The sequence below is a fragment of the Crinia signifera genome, chromosome 19 (assembly GCF_055691185.1).
Source record: "Crinia signifera chromosome 19, ASM5569118v1, whole genome shotgun sequence".
Lineage (NCBI taxonomy): Eukaryota > Metazoa > Chordata > Amphibia > Anura > Myobatrachidae > Crinia > Crinia signifera.
The window spans coordinates 84,555,094-84,582,993 of NC_139226.1; the positions used below are offsets into that span (position 1 = coordinate 84,555,094).

The window sequence follows — 27,900 nt, forward strand, 5'->3', positions numbered from 1 at the left end:
AATCAGCTTGTTACAGGCTGGGTTTATAAAATGACATGAAATGGCTCCTTGTTTATCACTCTCCACTTTATCACTTTTTGAAGCTTGAATCACCTGGCCCAGAGTAACAACCAATCAGCTCCCAACTGTAATCTTTCAAACTCAGCCTGTAAATTGAAAGGTAGACGCTATTAGCTAATACTTTATCTCTCACAATCAGGGCTATTTTTCAACAGGCTCCAGTAGGAACTGAGGCCCTTATTCTAGTTCACTCTTTCTGCCAAAATATTTCTTAGATGGACAAAACCATGTGCACTGCAGGTGAGGCAGGTGTTACTTGTGCAGAGATAATTAGATTTGGGTTGGGTTTTACACCTGCCTCACCTGCAGTGCACATGGTTTTGTCCATCTCAAGGTGCCCATACACGTTACAATTATTGTATACAATATTGTATATAATATCGCATCTCATCCGATCTCGGTTTTGCGATGACATCAGATGAGATGAGATCTAGTACAAAAAGTACGTGCTGCACATACTTTTTGTACTAGATCTCATCTCATCTGATGTCATCGCAAAACCGAGATCGGATGAGATGCGATATTGTATACAATATTGTATACAATAATTGTAACGTGTATGGGCACCTTAAGAAATATTTTGTCAGAAAGAGTGAACTAGAATAAGGGCCTCAGTTCCTGCTGGAGCCTGCTGAAAAATAGCCCTGCTCACAATTGTATTTATCTCCTTATCTCTCTATACATCTACAGTATACATCTACAGTATATGCAATGCTGTTTTTTTGTTAGGTATGGGTCATGGGTGCAGGTGGAGGGGGGAGAGGAGGGAGAGGAGTATAGGAGGAGGGAGAGGACTACTTTGTCCATTCTCTCTGTCCTGACTATCCCTGCCATGCTCACTTCTTGCTTCAGGTCTCCCTACCTGGGGTTGGGATCATTTGGTTTACAGCATTATGGTCGACAGTCATTAGGTCGAAACCATTAGGTCGACATTTGGAAAGGTTGACGTGGGTCTAGGTCGGCATGGGAAAAGTTTGACATGGTTGTAGGTGGAAAGTTCATTAGTTTGACAGGTCGTTAGTTCGACATTGTTTAGGTCGACTGTCAAAAGGTCGACATGGGGTTTTTCACTGTTTTTTTTTACCTGAATGTGAACACAGTCGACAAGGATACAGTTTGAAGTGCACCGCATCCCCTTGCATCGCTCGCTGAGCTCACGATGCATCGGGCACACTATTTTATTCTCTCACCACGCCCTAGTGCAGGCATTCCCAACCACGGTCCTCAAGGCACACCAACAGTGCAGGTGTTGTAGATATCCAGGCTTGAGCACAGGGGACTTAATTAGTATCTGAGGGATTCTGATTAAACCATCTGTGCTGAAGCCTGGATATCACTAAAACCTGCACTGTTGGTGTGCCTTGAGGACCGTGGTTGGGAATGCCTGCCCTAGTGGATGGTAGGGCATGAAATACCGCCTGTCGGCACATGTTGGCTCAAAAAACAGTGAAAAACTCCATGTCGACCTTTTGACTGTCGACCTAGACAATGTCAAACTAATGACCTGTCGAGCTAATGGCCTTTCGGCCTAGAACCATGTCGACCTTTTCCCATGTCAACCTAGGCCCATGTTGACCTTTTCCCATGTTGACCGAATGGTGTTGACCTAATGACTGTCGACCATAATGCTGTACACCAAATGACCGCATCCCCCCTACCTGCACCTCATGTCACCTGTCTGTCTCCCCCTCCCTGGGGTAGCCAACTCCAGTCATTGACAGCTACCAACAGTTAGGGCGGTATTCAATGTCCTGAATCGCTGGTTACAGTGATTCAGATTTAACATTCGCCTGCCAATCGCCGGTTTTTAGCAGTGAATCGCCATGCATGGGGATTCGTGGGGAGTCGCCAAGTCACCCTATTTAACGTGGCTGAGAATCGCCGGCCCTAACGGCGATTCTCAGCCATACCGGCGTTTCCCTACACAGCCTCATTAATGTAGTCAGTTGTTTAAAAAATCGCAGATAAATGCTAGAAACAAGCAAATTACCCTGGACAAACGCTTCCCATACAGCAGACGGCAAACGCTGGGAAATCTGGTCAAAGGGCAAACGAAGGAGTGAGGTGGGGAGGAGAATCATGGGTAAGTGAGGTGCACCATGGGTAAGAACAGTGCTTTGTGGGAGAAAAAAAAAATACCTGAAAAAATTAAATATATATTTGTATAGCACTTCTACGACCATGACATCACACAAGGGCAGCAAATAATAATACATTAGACTTGCATAGTTAAATAGAGCACTTAAAACCAATTATTTCACATGTTCCTATAAAAGTTCACCATAAAAAGATGACGAGGGGCACTCGGAGAGGAACGGCGATATGAAAGAAGAAAAAGGAATCGCCAACTTCACATTGAATACACTTTTGGCGATTCCCCTCAACTACCGTCGATTCCCCAGGAAAAATCCTATACACAAAAAACGGCGATTTGTACAGGAAAACATTTGGCGATTGCAGCTTCATTCACCGGTCGTCAACGGCGATTCTAGCTCATTGAATACGGTGATTCGCATTTGGAGCTCCAAAAATCACCGTCAGCCACGAAAAAACCCCGGAATCGCCATAAAACTTGGCGATTCCGGCTCATTGAATACCGCCCTTAATGTTTTCCAGATCTCCTCTCAGAATCACAAGTGAAGTAATTAGCTCCACCTGTGGATCTTTAAAAAGGTTTCAGCTAGTAATGAGTGCACCTTTGCAGCAGCTAGGTTGTCTGGAAAATGTGAACTGTTGGTAGCTCTCGAGGACCGTAGTTGGCTACCACTGCTCTAGACCTGGGCTAGCCAACTCCAGTCCTCGAGAGCTACCAACAGTTAATGTTTTCCAGAGCTCCAGACAGAATCGCAAGTGAAGTAATTAGCTCCACCTGTGGATCTTTTAAAATGTGTTAGTGAGTAATGAGTGCACCTGTGCAGCAGCTAGGTGGTCTGGAAAATGTGCACTGTTAGTAGCTCTCGAGGACTGGAGTTGGCTACTACTGCTCTAGACTGTAAGCTCCTTAGAGCAGGGCCCTCCTCCCTCCTGTTCTCACAACACTCTTATTGCATTTCATATACAGCTCTCTTATACTCACCTATAATCTATACCTGCATCTATTCTCACTCACCTCTCTATATCTCAGGTGTATTTTGTACTAAGATTTGTGCTGGTAATTGTTCTCTGTTTTTGTTCTTCTGTCACTGTTACAGTATGTCTAGTTCTGTATACCCTGTACTGTTATGATGTGTTCTATATGTATAGCGCTGCTTACCACTTGTGACACCTCAAAATTAAAAATATAATAATAAAATGGGACTGTCTTGAGTGACTGGCAAGTGGGACTTCCAATAGGAAAGAAAGAGCAATGAGCAATAGGAAGTCACTGCCAGTCACAGTGACACCAGTACAATCTCACAGACTGCATCTGGTTTCACACAGTGGTGGATTTTACCTGCAGCCCATAGGTAAAAACCGCCAGTGTTGTGACTCTTATTTGCTTTGCGGTAACTGCATAACCAGTTATTATCTTTTCTTCTATTTCTTCTATTACAAAATATGCATTTTCATAATATGATGCATTTCATTTGCTGCTTTCCAACCTTCTTCAGGGATGTTCCAAAGGGGACACCCATCATTTTGTCCATTTTCCTTCCAGTACCAAATTGCTTACAGTGTTATTAGCTGACCATTTGGATAGACCTTTTCTTGGTTGACTCTAGCCTGAGTTAAAGTAGATATTGGTTTCATCTAGTTGCCTCTTATGTGGGAGCTTTGAAATACTCTCAATTACTACTCAGGTTACAGTATGTACTTGTTAAACTACCTTCCTGACAACTGTATCAAGGTTTAGCTGTACTAAACCCTTCCCAGGGCTGTGACCCAGTATAAATCAATAACATTTCGAATAGATGGGGCAATTGGGGTAAATGTATTAAATGGGAATTCTATTGAAGATGAGATATTGCCCATTACAACCCATTAGATTCTATTTCTAATTTATTTAGCAGTTGCTAGAACATGGGTCTTCAAACTGTGGCCCTCCAGATTTTGTGAAACTACAAATCCCAGCATGCCTTGCCACAGGTTTAACACTCCCTTATAGCAAAACTGTGGCAAGGCATGCTGGGATTTGTAGTTTCACAACATCTGGAGGGCCACAGTTTGAAGACCCATGTGCTAGAAGATAATAAAATCTGATGGGTTGCTATGGGCAGCATCCCATCTTCAACAGAACCTTCATCTTAATCCACCATTGGGACATGGCCACCTTTCATTCAAATCCGAGCTTCCTAAATGAGGGATCGGATGAAAATCACATGTCATTTTCCTCTGATTCTGATCCGATGCGCGTTCCCTAGGTTCAGAGTCGTGAATCAACAAGACTTTCACAACATCTGGAGGGCCACAGTTTGAAGACCCATGTGCTAGAACAGGGGTCTTCAACCCATGGCCCGCGGGCCACGAGTGGCCCACGGAGCTGATCTCAGTGGCCCTCTGCCCACCGGCCAGCCATGCACAGGATTTTTTTTTTTAAAGTAAAAGAAAACGCTGCAGAGGGAGGCAGGGTAATGGAGTCCCCCCGGGTGCCGCCTACCCGATTTTTCATTGGCTGCAGGCAGGGCAGAGGAGTGGATCCAGCGCGGATGAGGGAAGAGGAGGCACGTCTGGTGGGAGCTGGGGAGTTGGGACCCGGCGAAGCTGTGGGAGGAGGCGACGCAGCTGGCGGGAGCAGGGGACCTGGCGCAGGAACTGCAGGAGGAGGAGGCACAGCTGGTGGAGGGGACCCGGCGAAACTGCAGGAGGAGGCATGGATGGTGACCCGGCAAAGCTGCAGGATGAGGAGGTACAGCTGGCTGGAGCAGGGGACCTGGCAAAGCTGCAGGCATTACTGGGGGCATTGTGTGTGGGGCATTACTGGGGGCATTGTGTGTGAGGGGCACTGCTGGGGCATTGTGTGTGAGGGGCACTGTTGGGGCATTGTGTGTGAGGGGCACTGCTGGAGCATCATATATAAAAGCAGGAGTACTGCTGGCATTATGGTCTGTGGCATAATGGGCATCAGTGTGGGGCATAATGTGCAATGGGCATAATTTTGTGTGGATTAATGTGTAATGGGCATCACGGTGTGCGGCATAATGTGTAATGGGCATTACGGTGTATGACATAATGTACAACAGGTATTACGGTGTGTGGCATAATGTCTAATGGACACTATGGTGTGATGCACAATGTGTAACAGTTTATATTGATTTAAGTAGCCTTTCATTGTTTGGGCTTGATCTGTGAGGCATACTAGTTCACTGTGTTGGGCCTTCATGCTTATATGTCACTGTGCAGCCTTCAGTCAACTTAAGCGTGTGAGGACAAAGACCATTCCTGTGGTAACCAATGTCTGGTCATGCAGGTTGCAAAAGAGGTGTCAGGTAATTGTTTTCCTGCTTTTTCACACTCTTTAAAATTAGACCACGCCCTTATAATTAGTATTTCACTGTTTGCACTGGATCCCAAATTGGCTGCTGATGACTATTGGGGTGTGTGTGTGTGTGTGTGTGTGGGGGGGGGGGGGGGGGGTTGTGCTGAGTATGGGCGGCTGTGCCAACTATCTATGAAGGACTGTGCTGATGTTAAAGGGGAGCTGTGATTCTATGGGGCTGTCTGAAATACCGCAGTAGAGTTTAGTGGCCCTCGGGCTTCACTGGATTTCTTCTACGATCCCCATGGCAGCCATAACATTGGGATGTTCCCTTCCCCCATAGAATTAGACAGGATACTTTTTCTCTAGGACCGCCCACCTTGGGGTATAATAGCCTCCTCTTCCCCCTCCTCCATGTCTTTTTTCCTGTCTCCGTTAGAGTTAGGACAGAGTAGGCTGTTATGTTTGTTTTTAAGCAGGGTTACCTCACGCAGCATGGAGCTGAAGGGGTGGCTCCCCGGGGAGAAGAAGTGTCTAACTAGCTTTAGCTATGTTAGTGCAATGGTTCCTGCCGGTATATACGCGATATGTGAGTAATGGTGACAGTCCCACGTGTGAGCGGAGGTACCTGTGGAGATGGACACAGGACGCCAGCGGGATCCTTGCGGCATGGTGAGGCTGTGTGCGCGCTCCACGTGGAGTGGATGCAGACCGGCTGGAAGCCGCGTTTGCACGCTCCAGATACATCAGGCAGAAGGGGCGGAAGTGTGCGCGCGCGTCACTTCCGCCCAAAACGCCGGGGGACGGGCGGTGAAATGCTTCCCCACGGAAACAAGGGGAAGCATATTGGTTCCGCTTGGCCATCCTGATCGAAGGTGGACCGGGGAACAGTGGGTTAAGGCGCCATATTTAAGGGCGCAAACGGACAGCGTCTTTACACTGATCTCAGTGCCGGGCTGTCTGACTGCTGTGTGCATTATGGATGAGCCTTCTCCCCAGAAGCCGGATAATGCCCCTCAGAGGTAAGCCCTTGGTTTTGTGGGCATTAGTTGTTTTTTATTTATAGCGCTACTACAGAATAGTACTTAGTAATTCTTTTTTGTAGTGTGCCTATAGAACAGGATGAGGATGTACCTGCTATTCCTAAGAAAAGAACAGCCAAAAAGAAATTTATACAGACTAACTGCATGTCATGTGACAAGTCATTTGCATCAGCTCAGAAGAAATCTCTGTGTGGAGAGTGTGAGACCAGACAGGACAAATTAGAGAAGAAAGAGAAGAAGTCGGATGTTCTTAGAGAACTCATGGACTGGATGAAAGAGTCCTTTGTGTCGAAGCAGGAGTTTGCTCAGTCACAGACCCAGAAAAGATCCAGAACCCAGGCAGAGTTCAGCCAGGAGGAGGATACAGCTGAAGAGATAGAGGGGGATAGAAAGGATTCTACAGATGAAGGTGAAGTTGAAGATGTAAGATCTTTTAATTTGGAGCTGGTTGAAAATGTACTAAAAAACATCTATAAAGCAATGAATTATAAAGAAGAACCAGGCACGTCAGAGAAGAACCCCCTATTCGAAGATAGGGAGAAGAAGGGAAGAACGTTCCCGGTGCACAAGATGGTCAGGGATACCATTTCCAAAGAATGGACGAATATGGATAAGAAACTGACCCTGGGAAATCGTATTGAGAAGATGTACCCGTATAAAGATGATGAGTTCCTGGGATGGTGCTCTATCCCTAAGGTGGACGCGGCGGTAGCAGAACTGACCTCCAAGTCTACTATCCCGGTGGAGGATGCAGCAGCATTCAAGGACTCAATGGATAGGAAAATTGAGAACGGACTTAGAAAAATTCATACGGCTTCAGCTGGGTCGCTTAAAGCTACGGTAGCAGTCGCGTCGGTGTCCAGGGCCCTGAGACTGTGGGCGACTAACCTACAGACAGACATAGAGGAAAGAATATCTAAACATTATTTATTGAAAAGTTTGGAGGTGATGCAAAAATCCATAGATTACCTGTGCGAAGCCTCCCTAGATTCAGTGGCCTTTGCGGCGAAGACTATGGCAGCAGGGGTAACCGCGAGGAGGGCCCTGTGGCTAAGACCCTGGAGCGCTGACGCGAATTCCAAGAACAAGCTGACTACTCTGCAGTTTGAAGGAAAATTTCTTTTCGGCTCAAACCTGGACGCAATGATACAGAGGCTGTCAGGAGGAAAATCTATACGTCTCCCACAGGACAGGAAGAGTCGCTTCCCGTACCCCAGCACAACCAAGCAGTCCTATAGGGACTCTAGGAGTTATAGGCCTGGTAGGCCCTACTATAGGAGAGGTGGAGCAAGCACTTCACGGCAAGCCTTCCGCCAGCCCTTTCGAGGACGCTTTCAACCTGATAGAGGAAGGTCATGACTATGCCCAGGAGGCAGTGATAGGGGCCAGACTCCTCCAATTCAGGAGACAATGGGAGAGTACCATATCCGACAAATGGGTGCTGAAGATAATCCAACAGGGTTATCATATCGAGTTTATGAACATTCCACAACAGAACAGATTCCTGACGTCCAGAGTACCTGTAGGAAAAGAAAAAAGGTCAGCTTTATGCTCAAAGATAAGTCAACTACTGAAGCAAGGAGCGATCGAGTTTGTACCCGAGATTTACCACAAAAAGGGATTCTACTCCAACCTATTCTTAGTAGAAAAGAGCAGTGGAGGTTTCAGGACAATCCTGGATCTCAGGGACCTGAACTGTTTTATCAAGAAATTGAAGTTTCGCATGGAGTGTCTGTCATCCATAGTGACAGGCATAAGACAGGGCGAGTACTTAGTGTCAATCGATCTCAAAGACGCTTATTACCATATCCCGATTTGTATGGAACACAGAAGGTTCCTGAGATTTCATGTGGCCGGTCAGCATCTCCAATTCACGTGCCTCCCGTTTGGGTTGAGAACATCCCCAAGAGTCTTCACCAAAGTCTTGATTACGCTGATAGCGGAGATGAGAAAGCAGAAGGTCCAGATCTGGCCATACTTGGACGACTTATTGATAGCTGGGAGCTCAGTGGTCGAGCTGAAGCAAAGCTTGACTCTGGTCACAGAGACACTGCAAAGCCACGGATGGGTCATAAACAGAGACAAAAGTCAATTGATACCGACCAGAAATATTCTTTTTTTGGGGGTAAGGATAGATACCAGAAATTATTCTGTAGCCCTATCTCTCGAGAGGTGCCTGAAAATAAGGGAACTAACCCTGGAGGTCCTGCAAAGGAAGAAGATTCCCCTAATAAAAGCGGTACAGTTACTAGGAATGATGGTTTCCTGTATAAAGGTCATCCCGTGGGCACAGTGGAAGTCGAGACAGCTTCAGTGGTTTCTTCTGCCCTTACTAAAAAGAGGACTAAGGGATCACCATACGATAAAGTTATCGAGCCTTGTGAAACAATCTTTGGGTTGGTGGATCCAAGACTTGGAAAGCAAGGTGTCAAGTTTGGAGAATCCACAGTTCCTGGTCCTGACTACGGACGCCAGCTTAGTGGGGTGGGGAGGTCACCTCAAAAATACGTCGGTCCAGGGAACTTGGTCCAAGGAAGAAGCAAAGAACTCTTCCAATCTCAGAGAACTGCAGGCAGTCTGGGAGGCTATGTGTCAGCTAAGACCCATGATTCAGGGCACCCATCTGAAGATTATGTCCGACAACGTGACTGTAGTCGCTCACATAAACCATCAGGGCGGGACCAGAAGTCTGAAACTGATGAGGATGTCGGAAGAAATTATGAAGTGGTCGGAGAACAACCTAAGGTCAATCTCGGCAACTTATATTCCAGGCAAGAAGAATGTCATAGCAGACTACCTAAGTCGCAAGACTGTATTGCCAGGAGAATGGGAGCTGAACAACGAGGTTTTTCTGCAGCTGACAAGAATCTTTGGAACACCAGAAGTGGACCTGATGGCCACCTATTTGAACAGGAAGGTGAGCGAATTCTACGCAAAGTACTATCATCCACAGGCGAAGACGTTAGACACTTTCTCAATCAAGTGGGCATTCAAACTGGGATACCTGTTCCCGCCATTCCCAATGATAACCAAGGTATTGAAAAAAATCAGGGAAGACCAAGTAATAGTGCTGATAATTCTTCCACATTGGCCAAGAAGAGCCTGGTTTTCCAATGTCTTAAGGATGGCGATGCAGGGACCGTGGCAGCTGCCCAGCAGGCGGGACCTTCTTCATCAAGGGCCTATGCTGCACCCAGAGCCGGCGAGTTTACAACTAGAGGCGTGGAAATTGAGCGGCAGATTCTAAAGAGACACAATTTATCACCTCAAGTGATTGAAATGATGCTGAGGGCCAGGAAGAAGGTTTCATCGGAGGCCTACTATAAAACCTGGTATAAGTTTATCAGTTGGGGGCAGTTCAAAGATAACTGTGTGGACATTCCTACGGAACAAGTATTACAGTTCCTGTTTGAGGGCTTCCAGATGGGTTTAGCCACAGCGACAATTAAGGCACAGATATCTGCATTAAGTGTGTTACTGGGCAGACCTCTAGCAGAGGAGAGAATTGTTAAAAGGTTCGGTAGAGCAATGAAGAGGATCAGGCCACCGATAAAATCAATTGTCGCCCCCTGGGATCTAAACCTGCTTCTGACGGTGTTAACAAAGGATCCTTTTGAACCGCTTGAAGACTGCCCGCTAAAATATCTAACTTGGAAGGTGGTATTCCTAGTAGCTGTGACTTCAGCACGACGGGTCAGTGAGCTCCAGGCACTGTGGATGGAGGAACCGTACTTGATAATCTTCCCTAATAGGGTTGTATTACGGACACATCCAGACTTCGTTCCCAAAGTAGTGTCAGCTTTTCATCTGAACCAGGAAATAACCTTACCTGATTTCTATCCCCAGCCTAAAGATAGAGAAGAAGAGGCGTGGCACACGTTAGACCTGGTGAGAGGAATAACGTTGTATCTAGAGAGAACGAAGCCTTTCAGGTTAACGAAACACCTGTTTGTGATTCCAGAAGGAATAAAAAAGGGTAAAGCACCTGTAAAGCAGACCATTTCTCGGTGGATTAGAGAGACCATCTTATTCGCTTATAAGAAAGAAGGCAAGGCACCACCTTCTATAGTACAGGCACACTCTACTCGGGCAGTGTCTACCTCATGGGCGAATAAGGCGAAGGCGTCAACAGCTGAGATCTGTAAGGCAGCTACATGGTCTTCCATTCATACTTTCTCAAACCATTACTCACTCAATGTTTCTACTGCCCACTTTGGGACGCATGTGTTACAAGAAGCCCTTACGGGTAAATGATTATATATATATATAAAATATTTCATGCAGTATCTTGCCCTCCCGTGTGTTTACTTGGGTATGTCCCAATGTTATGGCTGCCATGGGGATCGTAGAAGAAAGAGTCGAATTATACTCACCGATAATTCCTTTTTCTTCCTAGAGATCCCATGGCAGCCACTGGTTTGCCCTCCCTGTGTTATGTATTTTTCTCCAGGACATATTCGGAGACAAGAAAAGACATGGAGGAGGGGGAAGAGGAGGCTATTATACCCCAAGGTGGGCGGTCCTAGAGAAAAAGTATCCTGTCTAATTCTATGGGGGAAGGGAACATCCCAATGTTATGGCTGCCATGGGATCTCTAGGAAGAAAAAGGAATTATCGGTGAGTATAATTCGACTCTTTTTTTAGGTGGCCCACATTGTCTTAAAGGTTGAAGACCCCTGTGCTAGAAGATAATAAAATCTGATGGGTTGCTATGGGCAGCATCCCATCTTCAACAGAACCTTCATCTTAATCCACCATTGGGACATGGCCACCTTTCATTCAAATCCGAGCTTCCTAAATGAGGGATCGGATGAAAATCACATGTCATTTTCCTCTGATTCTGATCCGATGCGCGTTCCCTAGGTTCAGAGTCGTGAATCAACAAGACTGCCATGACTGTGATCAACTGATGATGCAGTTAACCTAGGGCTGCATTATATCCTGGAACAACTGGATCATCCAGGCACCTACGCGAGGGTCCTATTCATGTAACACAATTGCCCCCGCTATCCTAAAGCCCAAACTTCTCTCTCTAGGAGTTCCAGAATCTACCTGCTCCTGGATTGTGGACTTCCTGATGGCATGGAAACAGGTGGTGAAAGCCGGAGCCTTCACATCCGCCATTCGTACAATCAGCACTGTCCTCCCCAGAGATGTGTCCTTTCACCCCTCCTCTTCTCCCTCTACACTAACGACTGCATCTCGAGTGACCAGTCAGTAAAAATCATAACATTTGCTGATGACACCACCATCATCGGCCTCATCAAGGAGGCAGATGAGTCTGCATACAGATGAGAAGTGGACAGACTTTCACAATGGTGTGGCAGAAGCAACCTGGGCATAAACCCCATCAAAACAGTCAAGATGATAATAGACTGGTTCCACTGGTAATTTCCAACAGAGTGGTGTCATGGGTAGAGACCTTCAAATTCCTTGGGAAATACATCTCTTGCAATCTCAGATGGGAGCCCAACTTCCGATGTCAAAAAGGCCCAACAGCGGCTGTTCTTTCTGAGGCAACTGAAAAAATTCAACCACAGGAGCTGCTGCAGCTCTTTTACACTGCTATTGTGGAGTCCGTTCTATGCTCCTCTATTACAATCTGGTATGGAGGGGCCAATGAATCTGACAAACGAAGTCTGCAAAGAGTGGTGAGGACAGCAGAGAGGATTATTGGGGCCGACCTCCCCCTGTAAGGGAACAATACTTAAGTAGGGTCAAGAAGCGAGCTGGGAAGATCGTGGTGGACAAACTCCACCCTGGCCATAACTTGTTTAATATTCTCCCATCAGGTAGATGCTTCAGGTCCATCCCTGCCAAGTCGTCAAGAACTGCAAAAAGCTTCTTCCTGACAGCTATTCAGCTATTGAACAATGTACTCTAAGATATTGCTAATCTAAACACCTGACTGCTCTATCTAACCTTGCAAATTATAACATATGAATTGTCATTTGTATGCGCAACTGATGCAATGTATGTATGTCCTGTTATCCCGCTTGTACCATGCTTGAAGCTTCACTGTATCCACAAAGAATTGCTAGTATACGAGAGTATACATGGCCAATAAAGTGATTCTGATTCTGAAATATGATACATCGCATGCAAAAGGACCACATATGATGTATCGTATGCGTTCCAGCCGCCTGGGAGCTGCCAGGTGAGTTGGCTGGGTATTGCTGAATTCACCGACGCATTTCGTTGCAAAGCAACTTTATCAAGCCACCACCTTGATAAAGTTGCTGTGCAACGAAACGCGTCGGTGAATCCAGCAGTGACTCTGTGACACCAGCTCAGCTATTTAGAAACCCATTTGCACTAAAGTGTCCGGACCAGCCTCAATACTACATCTTCAGGTTTTCCCAGGTGACGACCTGGTTCAGAACCCCATCTATTTACAAGGGAGAGTGAAATTCACTATCCAGGACAAACAAGCAATAGGAGGCTGCATCCTCCACAAAGCCGCAGGATAAACATCGCGTATTGGTCCCAAGGAAATCAAAATACACACGAGGCAGCAATAGGAACAGACACCCTTGATCTACAGGTCGGATGACCTAACGGTGACTATACAATTCTTTACATAAATATCTGAGCTACAGTCACTTTACACACTTTTAATGTACCCCAATGTTGTATGTTTAAGTCTGTGATATACCCAATTATTCATTTATTATTAAATATGATGTTTTTAATATAATTATTGTGGCATCACATTGTTATCCCCCCATTCAGCGCAGTCACACATCTCTCAGGGCCAGCCCAGACTGGCAAGCATAGAATACAATACAGAGCAATTTCCTGTGTGCATTTCATGTAAAGATATTGCCATGTTGATTTGCTACATGCAACTTCTGGGTGACCGTCCTACATGCCAGTGGCACCTCACCCGTGGTGTAAATGACGTGACTTTCCTAGTTACCTATTATTTTAAAAGAAATTGTTTGTGCAGCTACATAACCTGTACGTCTAATTGTTGAAACCATTTATATATATTGGTAAGCCTTGCAAAACCTTTTTCAAATTAAACCACATTCAATAATTTCTAGCATACAGTATCTCTCTATGATTTTTGAAGACACAATAGGCATTTCCATGTTTAACACCATTGGTTGACACAAAGGGATGGTGGCAGTTAAGTTGCGTTGTTAGTCTAGGTTCTTGATTGAAGTATCTGGTTGATTCATGATAGAGCTCAAGAACTACATGTACTATGTCTTGGCATTCAAAACTGCCGTGTCATTGGCAGATTCAGATGTGTGAATATAATTGCCCCTTTAACTCCAGTAACTGTAAACGCTGAAGATGTGGTAACTGAAATATGTGCTGCAAAGTAGATTTTACTCTTAGTGCCTCATATCACCCACCCCAACTAAATGGTTAGCCCGCCATACATGCTCTTTAGGGCAAGTTAGTACATAGGATTCCTGCCTCCACTGAATGTAGATAGCGGTTCAATTTTTGCCGTTTTGGCCAACCAAAACTATGGTGCTTTGCTGGTGGACACTTCGCTTAGAGACCTGTTTATACTTGAGCATCTTTTATCTCCTTTCATCTTTTTCATCATGACATCATATGCAACAATTACCCAAATAAAAATGCATCTCCATGAATATATTCAATTTAGAAAAGCAATGAACAGCAGCAGAAACAGGTACCAAAAGTAAAAAGCTGGCCAGTTAAATTTAGAATAGGCAATGCAATTTCCACGCCGGGAGAACCCAATTATCTAAAGAAAGAGAAAGCTGAGCCCAATTATACCCACAAAAATCCGAAGCCGAGAGACAAAATTGAGAGAATGTTAATTACTGCTCACCACCCGCCAACAGCTAATTACCCTTGTTTAGAAGAGATGCAGAACTGGCAAAGTGAAGAAACAGCACATAACCCCTTGGTTCCCTCCAGGATGTACTTGAGGCCTATCAGAATGTTTTTTTTTTTTTGCTGGATTCATATGCAACATTGGACCCATAACATTCGGTTCAATGTCAACGCACAAAGAGGTGATGCGTGGGATTGGTATATCACATCTGTAAGGGCATCATAAACATTACTTCATAAGCAGTATAGTCATCTGTCTACTCCGATGATTCTGGATGAATAACCTCAACAATCAGAGCCCTTCACAGGCTTAAATAGCATTATTAATTACGGTTTGGTTTCTGCATTAGCAAGTTTCTAGGACTTATTTTTGCAGTCATGGAGGGGTGGATTTTCTTCAGGTTTTACTATCTTCGAGATTTACCGATATACCCAATTTGGATGAGACACTGACTTGCCCGACTGGAAGGGTTAAGCTGTATGAAGACCAGTACTGCAATTGAGATACCAAGGTAGTACCTTTTGGGATTTTCCTCCATGGAGGTTAATTGGTTAAATTTTTCCACACTGCTTCCTCTCAAACCTTGTGTATCGCCTTTGCCCTTAATTATAGAATTCAGAGACCGTTTGCTCTGTGCGGAATTACTCCAAGGGACAATCTGACTGGTCAAGCTTGTCATTAATTGGATGGCGCGCACACAAGTTGAAAAGGTGGAAAAGTTTATGGAGTGAGTCCGTCGTTTGCTGAAACGTACAAGCTTGGATCCTGCAGAATAAGATACGGGCACAATTTTCTATAATCATATAATCAAATTCACGTGAATACAAATGCTGGTTCGGTGCCAAGTACTCCCACGGAAATCTCCCGATCAGCGTGTGTCTTTTGTACTGGGATTCAATAACACAATATTGAAGTAGATTTGGCTAATTTTTCTGTTCCCACCTGGGGTCTGTTTTTAGAGGATATCTTTCAGCTCCATTCTACAGTAATTGATGACATCTCTTACCATGTATCGAAAGCTTCAGATCCGCTAAGTGGCTGCAATAGTTAACCACCTTTCCATTAATTTCCTAGACGCTGTCTTCCCCATGTCCCAGAATTCCCTATCCTGCAATAACTGCATTAACACCGATCCTCCATGTAGCCAGAACACTTCAAATCCATTAGAGATGACCTGGATTGAAATACCTCTCCACAGAGTGCCTCTTTTTGTCCAGCACATGAAGTGTTAAATCTCACCTCCCAACCTTGGCTGTACGTGGCATATCTATACATAGGAGTTACATTGATTAGCTGTTTGATGTATAATTAGGAGTGATTGCAGCAATTTTGATAATCAAGCTCTTTCAGGGAGACAAAGAGCATGAAATGCCAGACTCTTAACCCATGAAGCTGTATCCATGAGCTGCTAGCTGAAGGCTTGCGTCTATGCGGCACTGAAAGGGTTCTCTTAAGTTGAGGACACCGTGGGCTCTGTCACGATAAGCGAGCGTGTGACCACCTTATAGAAAGACATGACCTATACTGTAGAGCTCTAATAATACACATTGCCCAGCATTATACTCTTACAGCCATAGAAGGCCACAATCTCTGTGTTAGCACGTTGGCACCTTTGCATTTTGGGTATAATTAAAATCAGTGCTAGAAGTGCGGGTAAGGACATTTGAATTGAATGGCCAGGGTCACAGCAGCCCCGCAAAACTGTAGGAACTGTATTACTGTGGAATCCATTGTAGATGCTTTTTCCAAAATACTGTCACCAGCTGAGACTAGAATGTTGGGTGACTTAAAAAAAAAGGTGTTCTGTGGCATCAGCAGAGGTGGCTCCAGATGAGGGGCTGCAGCACAGTTCAAAATACAAATGCGGAAGCCACACCCACTGCAAGTGAGTCAGATTGGAATGGCAGTTGGTGGGAGTGGCTCCACATTTTGAATTTTGAACTGTGTGGCAGCCCCTCCCTCCTGGAGCCGCCACTGGACATCAGTGTCACTCTTAGTTATTTTTCTGACACCCCTCTGAGTTTTTTTTTTAATGGGGTCCACTCAAAGATGTTATTGTCATGATTGCCCCATGTTTTATATATTTTGCAATCCCTACTGTATGTACAGCATCTCCTGTGACTGAGAATCTTTTTCCTACCTACCAGGAAGTTTTTGTGCAACGGGGGACCTCTGCAGAAATCCAGCCTTCCAGGGCAGACCGTGTCTTGAGGCGTATGCATATTTAAGAGATCATAAGGTGCGGAAGCCACCATTTTGGTTAGGAATAATATGTTCTCTTCATTAGAGATGAGCGGTCCGGATTCCATGGATTCCAAACTGCTCCGAACAGCGCCTCCAAAGCACGCCTCGAGCCGCACTCGTGAGTTTCCGCCTTTGCTCGGAAACCCGAGCACGGCCAAATGCCGTAATCTCACACTGGATTCTCGCGAGTTGCTGAGTCTTTATAGGCTCAGCATCTCAAGAATTCGGCTCCATTTCTCCCCACTCTTCCCAAGCAGCGCACAGCAGGGGGGTGCAGGGGGGTATTTTGTGCAGGGGGTTTGTGGCGTGCAGGGGGTTTGTGAAGGAAAGTTGGTTTGTGCAAGTGTTTTGGATTGTGCAGGGGATTTTTGCAGGCTTTGTCAGTGTACTGGTCGTGTTAGGCAGGCTGTGTCAGTCAGTGTGTCAGTGCACAGAGGGCAGTGGCTTGGCTGTCAGTCAGTCAGTGTAGTGGGGTACAGTACACAGTCAGGCTGTGTCTGAGACGCACGCGCGTCCCAGTCTCTATCGCCGGCGCTCGCCAGTGCAAGGGTTCTGGCGAGCGCGTCCAAAGATGTCTCCCGTTCCATCTGTACAGTGTTGGATTTATCGCTAGGTAACCTAGGCGTGTGCCTAGGGCCCAGTAGCTCGAAAGGGGCCCATGCCTGAGCAACTGATCAGTGATCTGTTGCTTTTCATGAATTACAGCTTGCCAGCGGATGTCTGATTCTCTGCCTCTAGGCTAAGAGGCCTATTTTTCTGACTGCCCGCAGTCCAAAAAACATCACATGGTGGTGCAGTGGAAACCCCAAAATGTGTCTGCACCTTCTTTTTATGATTGGATAATGTGTGAGGGGCATTATGGTACTGTGCATAATATGTAAGGGGCATTATGATGCAATGCATAATGTGTAAGGAGCATTAAGGTGTGATGCATAAAGTGTAAAGGGCATTACAGTGTGGTGCATAATGTGTAAGGGGCATTATGGTGCGGTATATAATGTGTAAGGGGCATTATGGTGTGATGCATAATGTGTGAGGGCATAACAGTGCTGTGCATAATGTTTAGAGGCATTAAGGCGTGATGCATAATATGTAAAGGGTCTTAAGGTGTGATGCATAATGTGTAAGGGGCATGAAGGTGTGATGCATAATGTGTAAGGGGCATTACGGTGCTGTGCATAATGTGTTAGGAGCATTTAAAGTAGGGTGCATAAAGTGTAAGGGTCATTAAGGTGTGATGCATAGGGTGAAATGTGAGATGTGAAATACACTTCACAGGTCATGTTGCTATGGGCAACCAATCACATCCTGTCTACTATCTTCTAGAGTGTGATAAATAAATAAGAAGTAGATTCTGATTGGTTGCCCATAGCAACATGACCTGCAAAGTGTATTTCACATCTCTTAGTACATTTCACCCTTAATGTGCAATGGGCATTAATGTAAAAAACCCCAATAAGATCATGCCCATTCACTGGCACCAGACTCTGTCCATGACCTTAAAATAAAGATTTCATCTTCTTTTTCCCCTGCAGGGGGTGCGCATAATTTTTTTTCACATTTGCTGGAATCCTGCAATGTGAGCTTAGAATTACTGAATATTGAGAATTCACTGTGAAAACTGCTTCCATGAGGTAACTCACTCCCAATTGATTTGCCGCCATTGTAGTTACTCTGTAATTGTGTTATCCTGTGGTTGAGGCTATGTCATTCTTCCATTTGCGGCCATCCTTCTCTTCTGTACAGCAGGTAATAGGAAATATGGCTCTTAGGAGAAAAATGGATAATATTTATCGTAGGTTCCTTTAATTTGTTATACTGCCCCAAAACCAGGAGGTCCCAGAATGGTGAATCTGCTGATAGATTGTGGTTGCCTTTTGCATTACATTAGTAACCATGGAAATATACCTTCAGTTTTAATATTATCAGTGTGTAATATTTCTATGGGACCCTTTATGGACATCACTTCTGGACAATTGTGGAAGAGGAGCTATTTTGAAGCAAACAAATGTACATTGGGCAGTAAATTGTCGCTAGTCTGCACTAAGGGGGGCTGGGATGACCCCATAGAAGCCTATGGGCTTCTCTCGCAGAGCTGTCTGTGGGATCCGACATGGATCCTCCCAGCATGTCCTGCAGCCACCGGCATCACTATGCACATACGCAGAGGGACTCCCAGGTCACAGACCAGGAAGTCCAGGCGGCTATCGCAAAGGGCAGATCTTACCCGAAGAGGTGCCCTTTGCATTACTAATAGCATATTTTAGTGCATATGCGAATAGCATCATCGCAGTGGGCGCAAGTGCTTGGTATATCCTGTCCTGGGAGACCAGCCAGGTCAGCTCAGCTGAGGGGCAGATGCTGGTGGAGTGACAGGTGAATAGGGGGCAAGGTGGAGGCCGAAACACAAAAAGTAGTCCATAATGGGGTGTGGTGGCTGCTGTTGCGTCATTTTAGCCACCCCACCACTTAAAAATAACAAGATTACCGGCATTGTAAAGCAGGGGGTGGGCTACGATGACACGATTCAGCCAAAATTGTGTTATCTGCTGTCCGCTTTACCTACTAAGTGGGCTGGGGTCCTGCAAAAATCGAAAGACGTGCCTGTCCTTAGGAGCAGTAAGCAAGTATACAGTACAGTAGTAGGACCTGTTTTATAGGTTTCAGATGTAGAATCAGATACTATATATAACTCATCAGGTGACATAAAACAGCTGCCATGGGCCCTATTTATATTACTGCCAAAGGGGGATATGTCCTAAACCTTGGAGGGTGATAAAGGGAGGAGAGATAAAGGGGTAGAGTGATAAGCGAGAAGTGAGCCAGAGGAGGAGTGGCCCATGGCAACCAATCAGCTATTCTGTATAATTTTATAAGATGCAAATTATAGATGTTACTTCAGTGCTGATTGGTTGCGATGGGCCACTTCTCCTCTGGTTCACTTGTCCACCCTTATCACTGCTTCATATATCTACCCCAAAGTACCAGCCAATGAGCCCCTAACTGCCATGTTACAGGCTGTGTGTGAAAAATAATAGAAGCTGCTTCATGGCTTAGTACATCTGCCCCAGTCTGAGGAATAGTGCAATCAGCATTAAATACACTTTAGTTATTGGAACGTATATATAAAGGGAGTTATTTAGTGATAATTGTTTCCCTTTTGCAGTAGCGGCCCTGATAACAGATGTAGGTCAGCCCTCTCGTACTTTTCTATAATGTGCCGTATTAGGCCTCACAGCAATCCATCTTACAACATTAAGGCGTTGTACGGTAGTTACAGCTTTGTCGGCAAACTCACTTTCAGGCCTTTGTGTTTGTATTCCAAATCCCTGAACCAATTAAATCCAACTCGCAAGATTATTTTAACTATAGACAACTAAAGTAGGAAAACATCTTCACCTCCCTAACGCCTGACTGTACATTATTAATGGAGAGAACGACTGGTAATCAGGTTCCCTTGTGTCTATCACACGGCAAAAAAAAAAATATCGCAAACACTGCTCCGGAATCTTCCAGAGAACATATGTGCACTTTCTAATATGCTAACCCCACCAGACTGGCAACTGGCAGCCGGCTGCTCATTATAGCAGTCTGCAAGAGCGGTGGTAATGTTAGCTTATGCGGGAGAGAAGGAGCACAGCGACTGGTTTACATGGAACTGGTGCTCTGGCTAAATGTCCAATTAACATAAATGTCATTTTTTACTCATTTCCTTCAGATATTTGTCTGCAGCTTCAGAGTTGTCATATATAAGAGTATGGGGAGACCTGCACCTACTGGTCTGTCCTGAGATCACTTCAGAGGCTGTACACTGACTGCCTGCAGACTTTCCTGTTATGGGGGAAATTCATTACTAGTACTACTCGTGTGACTACCTGGGGTCTGTAGTGCTAGGACACAGCAGCAGTCACCTCTGCCTTTCTGCCCATTCGCTTCAGAATGTAAGCTCTCACAGGCAGGGCATGTGATTTTCCTTCTCTTGGGCTATCTTCTACTCCATGCTCTCTACAACAATCAGCACCTCACAATCAGTTTTGGCCGCTGGTACAGTAATGTACCATGTACTTATCCGTTATTGTCTTGTACTGTAAGTCACTGTTGATTTGACCATTGGTTTATGGATACTTTGGAAGGCGGTGCAGACCCCTTATTGCGCCATGTATATAAAGGATAATAATAATAGTAACCGGTCATTAATCTGGACACAGGACAGAGGCAGAACTCTGGGAGGCAATGGAGTCATCTGCCGCCGGGCTCCTGCTCCCAAGGGGGCACCTCTCCGCCCCATCAACTTTGAATCAGTTAATTGAAAGCCGTTTATATTGCTAATGTGGCTGACTCCTCCTTCTAACATAATTTTTGCAAGTATCACACCCTGTATTAGATCCCATGACCTTACTGGAGACAGGAGACAGACACCTTACTGATTGAACTATTTGGGGGGGGCCACCAATACTTATCTTGCCTCCGGGCAACTTGGATGAACTTACGCCACTGACACAGGATGTCCCCTTTACCACAACGGCTCTCTGCAAATTCCTACTAAATCTTTCTTCTTTCCTCCCAGCTACTGTCGGTCCCATTAATTGTCTGTAATGCAGTTTTCTGACTTCCTTGTGTGAGCTAATAAATGGAAACACTAATCCAGCTAATTCCAGCACTCAGACACCTGGGGAGATATCTCTCTGGTCAACAATTATTTTATGAGATAAAACCTAAATAATTTGTTTTACATTTCAGGGCTGCGGTTACTAATGCTGACTGTATACAATTCTACTGCAAGATCTCACTGTCCGGATTTATTCATGGTTTGAGCTTTTTTCTGAATGATATTCACCCTCACTAAGGTATGTTACCAACAAATTATACCGAGATCGCTTAAATGTTCTGCCGGCCTCTGAGGGTTATTCAGACCTAGGTTATTCGGACAAAGCTGGCGTGAGACCAGCGAAACGCGTAGGTGTTGCTGCACACTTTGGCTCCAGACTCTGGGAAAATAATTGGACAATCTACTGGCTTATTTGCCTGACCACCAGACCCCCAACCATCGGAAGTCCTCGGCTCAATACCTGTACACTCGGATACAAACTGCCGTGAGGTAGCAGATAGGCTCCAACATCACAGCCATTCCCTCAATTGGCACACAGGACTAACATCTAACATCGCCATTAATTTGGACTCCATTGGACCAGGGACATTCATTCTGTGGACAGTGCAGGTTCAATACTACCCCAATTGGGGATCTTCCCAACACGTCAGATCTGGTCACCTATTATCATGGTTTACATGAATTCAATTGATACATGAGCTGATCTTTTTTTATATATTTGTTTTATTCATATTTTGTGCTAATTATTTTATATGTGTAATTTTTAATGTGTCCTACTATTAACATACTTTAAAATAAAGTAATATAAATTCTAAGTACTAATTGATTCACCTATTATTGATTCCAAGCGCTGCTTCACTGTTGCTTCTTCTATTTTTTAGAAATCACAGGCGTGCCAAGGCGTTAAAAGGGAAATCGCATGATGTCAGCTCCATTCCATTATGGCCAGTCACAATATGGAATAACTATTGGTCTGTATATGCCTGAGAGGTGGCACCAAAATGCTGGCTCCTCCTCTAGGACAGGAGTCTGGTGCTGCACTGTAACATTACATGCAGCACCTGGCTCCTGTCACTTTGTTGGAGCAGTCACTGCAAACAACACACTCACAAGGGGCAGCCTGCATTTCCAGGACCCCCAATTGACGAAACGCCCACTTTGCAGCCCAGCCCCATAACAAACATAGATACTTTGAACCCGTACCAGGTTGCATAGGGGTAAGTGATGCCCCTGCACTCTGCTAGTTGTAGCAGAGCCTCTACTCTTTACTTATATCCCTTTTACACCAAAAACCCAGGTTGGACCCTGGTCTTTGAACATTGGAGTTTTCAGGATCTGACCCTGCTTTATACCCCATTTACACTGCACTTCGAACTGGGTCTGCACCATTTACACCGAACCTTGGTCAGCCCTGCTTTTTCTTGTGGATGTCATCAAAAATGCTTGCTCGTTGCCAAGGGGGGTAAAATTGCTTATTGCCAAGGGGGGTGAAATTGCTTGTTGCCAAGGGGGGTGAAATTGCTTCTTGCCAGGGTGGTTGCTCTTTGCCAAGAGGGTTGAACTAGCTCGTTGCCAAGGGGCAGGGCCATGCTAAAAGCATAGCCCTGCCCATGTGTATATACACTGGCGGATTCAGGGGGGGGGGGCACCCGGGCGCGTGCCCCTCCTGTCATTTCATTTTGTAGATGAGGACCAGGGCTTTCCAACGAGCCCACCCCATGTCTCTAGCCCCCCGGGAACCGGAGATATCGCCTGGCAAAGCTGTAATGTTTTTTTTCCCATAGGATAATGTGGGACCCGTTAATTCCGACCCCCACCCGGTTCCGACGGCTGACAGTTCCCCCCCTGGCATCACAGAAGCTTGTGGTTGATCTCATTCAATTCCAAATAGCTAGGCCTTCAATATGATACCAGGCTGATACCAGGCAGATCCATATCGGTCAATTGGTTCCAGAGATATTGCATGTAAACGGATTTTTTTATTTTTGAAATGTAATTTCATGGCTGTTCATGTTCTTTGAGGGCAGATTACTCTGGAACCAAACGTTCCAGTTTCACTGGACCAAAATCATTCAAAGCCCACTCAAAAGTTCTTCAATATGATACTTGTCTCATGTAAATGGATCAGTTGGTTCCGAAGATATAGCTGGTTAAATGAGATAACTGGTTAAAGGGGGGACAGGTGTTTTTTTCTCCCCCTCACACCAGAAAATGCAGGGATTAGGCTGGTGTAAAAGGGGCCAACCTGGGAATGCATTTTCTGGTGTGAAAGGGGTATTATTTCAAATAGCCGGCACCTGCAGTGCTCTGAATATGTGGTGACCGGGGGTGCGAAGGGTGAATTCTCCCCTTACCTTGCGTCTTCAGGGCACTTCAGGTTCTTCAGATTTTCCGTGGACGGGAGAGGGACACTTCAAGGAAAGGGGAACAACATTCTGCGGTACAACTCAGGTTTATTATGAGGTAAAGACGTCCTGTGCCCACTGACCCTCACAGCACAGCACTTGGGACTTAAGGCACATTAACGAGTAACAATAGTTATGAATATGAACTGGCTCTATTAGTATTTACCGAATAGGACAATAAGGTGTGACAACCTAATCACACTACACAGGTGCCCACTAGGGCCTACAGACTCCACGTGTTCAAGGTACCGTGACGGGGTTCGGGGTCAAGCACCCCCGCTTTGAGGTTACTACTGGGTCAAACAGTCGACACGGCACCATTAACACTGAAGGCTACCTTTGACATATTCACACATTAAACCGTGTATGGTATACCACATTCAACAATCATAACAGTAGGTAACGATTTAACTGACCGGTGCACCAGTATAACTTAATAACTGAGGTGACGTCACCATTAATAAACTCAGTCCCGGTCTACCTGGCTACAGGGCTTCTTCCGGATAGAACAAGGTCCCTGCGGGGTACAGGCTGGAGGCCTAGGGATCAATTGAACAAGTCCCCCAATGGCAGTCACTTTGGGGCTCAAGAGCAGGAGGTCCTTGCTTTCGCCAACAGATGGCGCTGTTCCCTCACAACTGAAGGGTTCTCTATGTAAAGGAATGACCCCAATTAATGCGTGGGGCTATTGGGATGCCGGCAGGGCAGACAGTGTACCCTGAGTCCCTGGGTAACTTTTCCCTGTGGCGAATGGTGGCTGTGTTCACAGTGGTACTGAACGCTGGGGGGTCCTGAGATGTGTCAGGGAGGCATTACCACTAGGAGCGTGCAGGGGGGGAAAGGCTGTACGTGGAGCAGGGCAAAGAGTCAATACCTGGGTACTGGATACTGCTGCAGGCTCCTGCCTGTCACGACCTCCGACTTGGCTAGACGCTTTCTTGCTTGATGGGCAAGCATTCACTAGTGGGGGCGCCGCAGCGTTGCCCCACTCAGTGATCCTTCTGCCCCTCCTGGCTGTCTGCGTGGGACTGGACAACGGTCCCCTGGGCTGGTGGGGGTTCTGCCCAGCGTCACCCGGTCACTCCACTCGTTGGCGGGTCCCCCGGCGTCTGCCGCCTCCCGCAACGCAGCACCCGACGTCCTTGGCTTCTCACAGCCGCACGGGTGAGGGGAGCTGTCAGTCACCGCCGCGGCTTCCGCTTAACTGCTGCTGCTGCCCGAACGCCTCTCGCCCTGTCTCCGGGCTGGCTCTCCTTCTCTGCTGTCTGGCCAGGTCTCTTTTTCTCCCTCCACGCCGCCCACGGCATCAAACAGCACCGCGCACGTGGGGGTCCTCTCTCCTTCCTCTTTCTCCTTTACCACGCTCCTCCTCCTGACCAATCCCCTGCTCCCCCTTCTAGTCAATCATTCCTGAGGCGCGAAGCCCCGGGAAAAGTTAACTCCCTGTGTCCTGGAGGGGAGTTTTGGGGCACCACATTCACCCCTGCTTTTTCGGATGCGTGTCCCCGCGCATCATAACACATCGGATAGTTGTCCTTCTTTAAGTTACATTCACAACGGTAACAATAACAGTGCTTTACATTTCACAGTACATACACAACAGGTTATGGGAAGGTATCTAATCCTGGTACCGCCGGGGAAGTGTACCCCGAGTACTCTTTTCGGAGCGCCTTAGCTCAGGCTCGGGGGCCACCTCCTCGGCCGCGCGTAATTCAACTGGCGGCCTAGGCTGGGTGTGCCGTGGCATAATGGACCAGCCCACCATCATCAATAGCTCGAGAGGGTCAGTGGGCAGCTGAGGCGAGAGGACCGCTTCCCCCTTCGGCTCTTCATCCCCACCATCCTTTGGTGCTTCCTTTAGCTTCTGGTCCTGTCTTAGGCGGAGCCTACGCTGACTCCTATGGGCCGATGCTGGAGAGACGCCGTCGAACTTTGAGGTCTGGCCACCTGCCACTATTAACATGGATTCAACTGCGCTCGAGTTCAGCCCCCGTTTTGAGTTCACTTCGGTATGTGACCGCTTCCTCCTTATTGGTTCGTTCTGTACTCGAACCTGTGAACTCTGTTGGCCACATCCGTACGCTTTCCCGTCACTTCTTCCTACCCCATCTTCTGTTCCTTCGGGGTACACACCACACTGTTGGGGCGGATCTTTCGGGGGGGTAGTACCGTGGATGACTTCTGTGGCTTGGGTAATTCCAACGGTGCTCTCTTCTTGCGGCATATCGGGTGCCTCTGACTGGAACGCCACCAGGGCCAGTGACGTCGACTGCCCGGAGGCCCTTTCTTCCCCTGATGATGTCGAACTCCACCGGCTCCCCGGCTTCGAGGCTTCTGTAAAGATCTCTCGCATTCTTCTTTGGGATAGCTGTGAAGTGGACGAAGACATCCCTTTCTGTATCAGCACAATTGATAAAACCGTACCCCCGTCGTACATGGAACCAGACCACCCTTCCCTGGTTCTTTATGCGGGCTGAAGAGTAATGATCCGATGTGGCAGGTGATTCGCTCGCACTGATATAGCATTGTCTGCCATAGCAAGCCTGCCCATCTTCTGGGGCTGGACCTAAGCTTCCCGTGCTCCCCGAGGTTCGGCCCTCGACCTCGGGGTGTCGGTGTTTAAATCTTCGTCCCGGTTGCCGTCTCTCTCTGTGCTTCCGGCCTCCTGGCTTTGGTAGTACGTCGGACGTCCCTGCCCCTCCAACGGGTCGGGAGGCTGCCGACCATACTCTCGGGGCGGTTCCCACCTGCTTCGGGCCGGACTTCGTCTTTCGGTTCTCCATCTTGGTTCTGCATAGCTCGGTGCCGGTGGACTTGCCATCCGACGCATTTCTCTCTGCATCTCCGCCATCCCAACGGCCAGTTCCTCCATTTGCTTCTGGAGCGTCTGCATCGCATCTCTGTCGGGCTGCTGGCCACCTTGCACCGCCAAGCCTTGGGTCCGTTTTGCCCTGTCAGTGGAACTGGCTGTGGCTCCGGTTGAGTTCGCTCCTTCTTTGAAGCCGATCAGTTCTGGATAACCCTCTTCCCTATTTTTAGGGTTACCAATGATAGCGAGGGCCGCCGTCTTGAAGTCCCGGAAGGTCTTGCCAGGTATCTGTGACCTCAGCAGCCGTAACTGGACCTTGACATTTTCTTGGGCCACCCCTTCGACAAATTGAACTGTTAAGGCCTCGTCGGCGTTTCGCACCTCCTCCGGGTCCACTGCTTGGATAGCCTTTAACGTCTCCTGTAGGCTCAGGGCGTAGTCCCGTAGGGACTCATTTGGCTGTTGCTTGCGAGCATACAGTTTCATCTTCAGCTCAGGGATGGTCTTTGTTTCAAATGTCGTGAAGATTTTCTTTAGCATGTCTGTCGCACTTTTTCTATCTTCTGTTGACCATGAGGCCACTTCTCTGCGCGCCGATCCAGTCAGCTGCCCCATCAGCATTTCCACCTTCTGCCGTTCGCTAGGCTTATACATCCGGAACGTGGATTCTATGTTGTTCCTGAAGTCCGCAAATGGGGTTTTCTGTAGCTGGTCATCGTCTCCGCTATAGGTCAGGAGCCACGGGGCTCCGAAATAGTACGGTAGGGTGATGGCCGCGGCCGGTGTCGCATCTTCTACGTCTTGAACGTCCTGTTCTTGATTCTGTGGGTTTGGCGGCTGTGCCGCCCCTCCGCCTTGTTGCTGCTCCATCTTTCACCGAGCTGTCACTCTCCTGATGCACCCGGATCCTGTTCTATGTGACGCCAAAAGAGATGTGGTGACCGGGGGTGCGAAGGGTGAATTCTCCCATTACCTTGCGTCTTCAGGGCACTTCAGGTTCTTCAGATTTTCCGTGGACGGGAGAGGGACACTTCAAGGAAAGGGGAACAACATTCTGCGGTACAACTCAGGTTTATTATGAGGTAAAGACGTCCTGTGCCCACTGACCCTCACAGCACAGCACTTGGGACTTAAGGCACATTAACGAGTAACAATAGTTATGAATATGAACTGGCTCTATTAGTATTTACCGAATAGGACAATAAGGTGTGACAACCTAATCACACTACACAGGTGCCCACTAGGGCCTACAGACTCCACGTGTTCAAGGTACCGTGACGGGGTTCGGGGTCAAGCACCCCCGCTTTGAGGTTACTACTGGGTCAAACAGTCGACACGGCACCATTAACACTGAAGGCTACCTTTGACATATTCACACATTAAACCGTGTATGGTATACCACATTCAACAATCATAACAGTAGGTAACGATTTAACTGACCGGTGCACCAGTATAACTTAATAACTGAGGTGACGTCACCATTAATAAACTCAGTCCCGGTCTACCTGGCTACAGG

At 46.8% G+C, this 27,900-nt stretch overlaps 1 long non-coding RNA gene across 3 annotated transcripts in view; it reads left to right on the forward strand.

The window, feature by feature from the left end:
* LOC146042691 (uncharacterized) overlaps window positions 1-27,900 on the forward strand; it is a 143,562-nt gene that overhangs the window by 80,112 nt on the left and 35,550 nt on the right. For 2 of the 3 annotated variants that reach the window (XR_014463975.1, XR_014463977.1), the window contains one exon: window positions 21,302-21,937. The exons of the other annotated variant lie outside the window; for it this stretch is intronic. This is a non-coding gene — a long non-coding RNA (uncharacterized LOC146042691). Of the gene's footprint in view, window positions 1-21,301; window positions 21,938-27,900 lie in introns of those variants that run through there. 3 annotated transcript variants of the gene reach the window in all.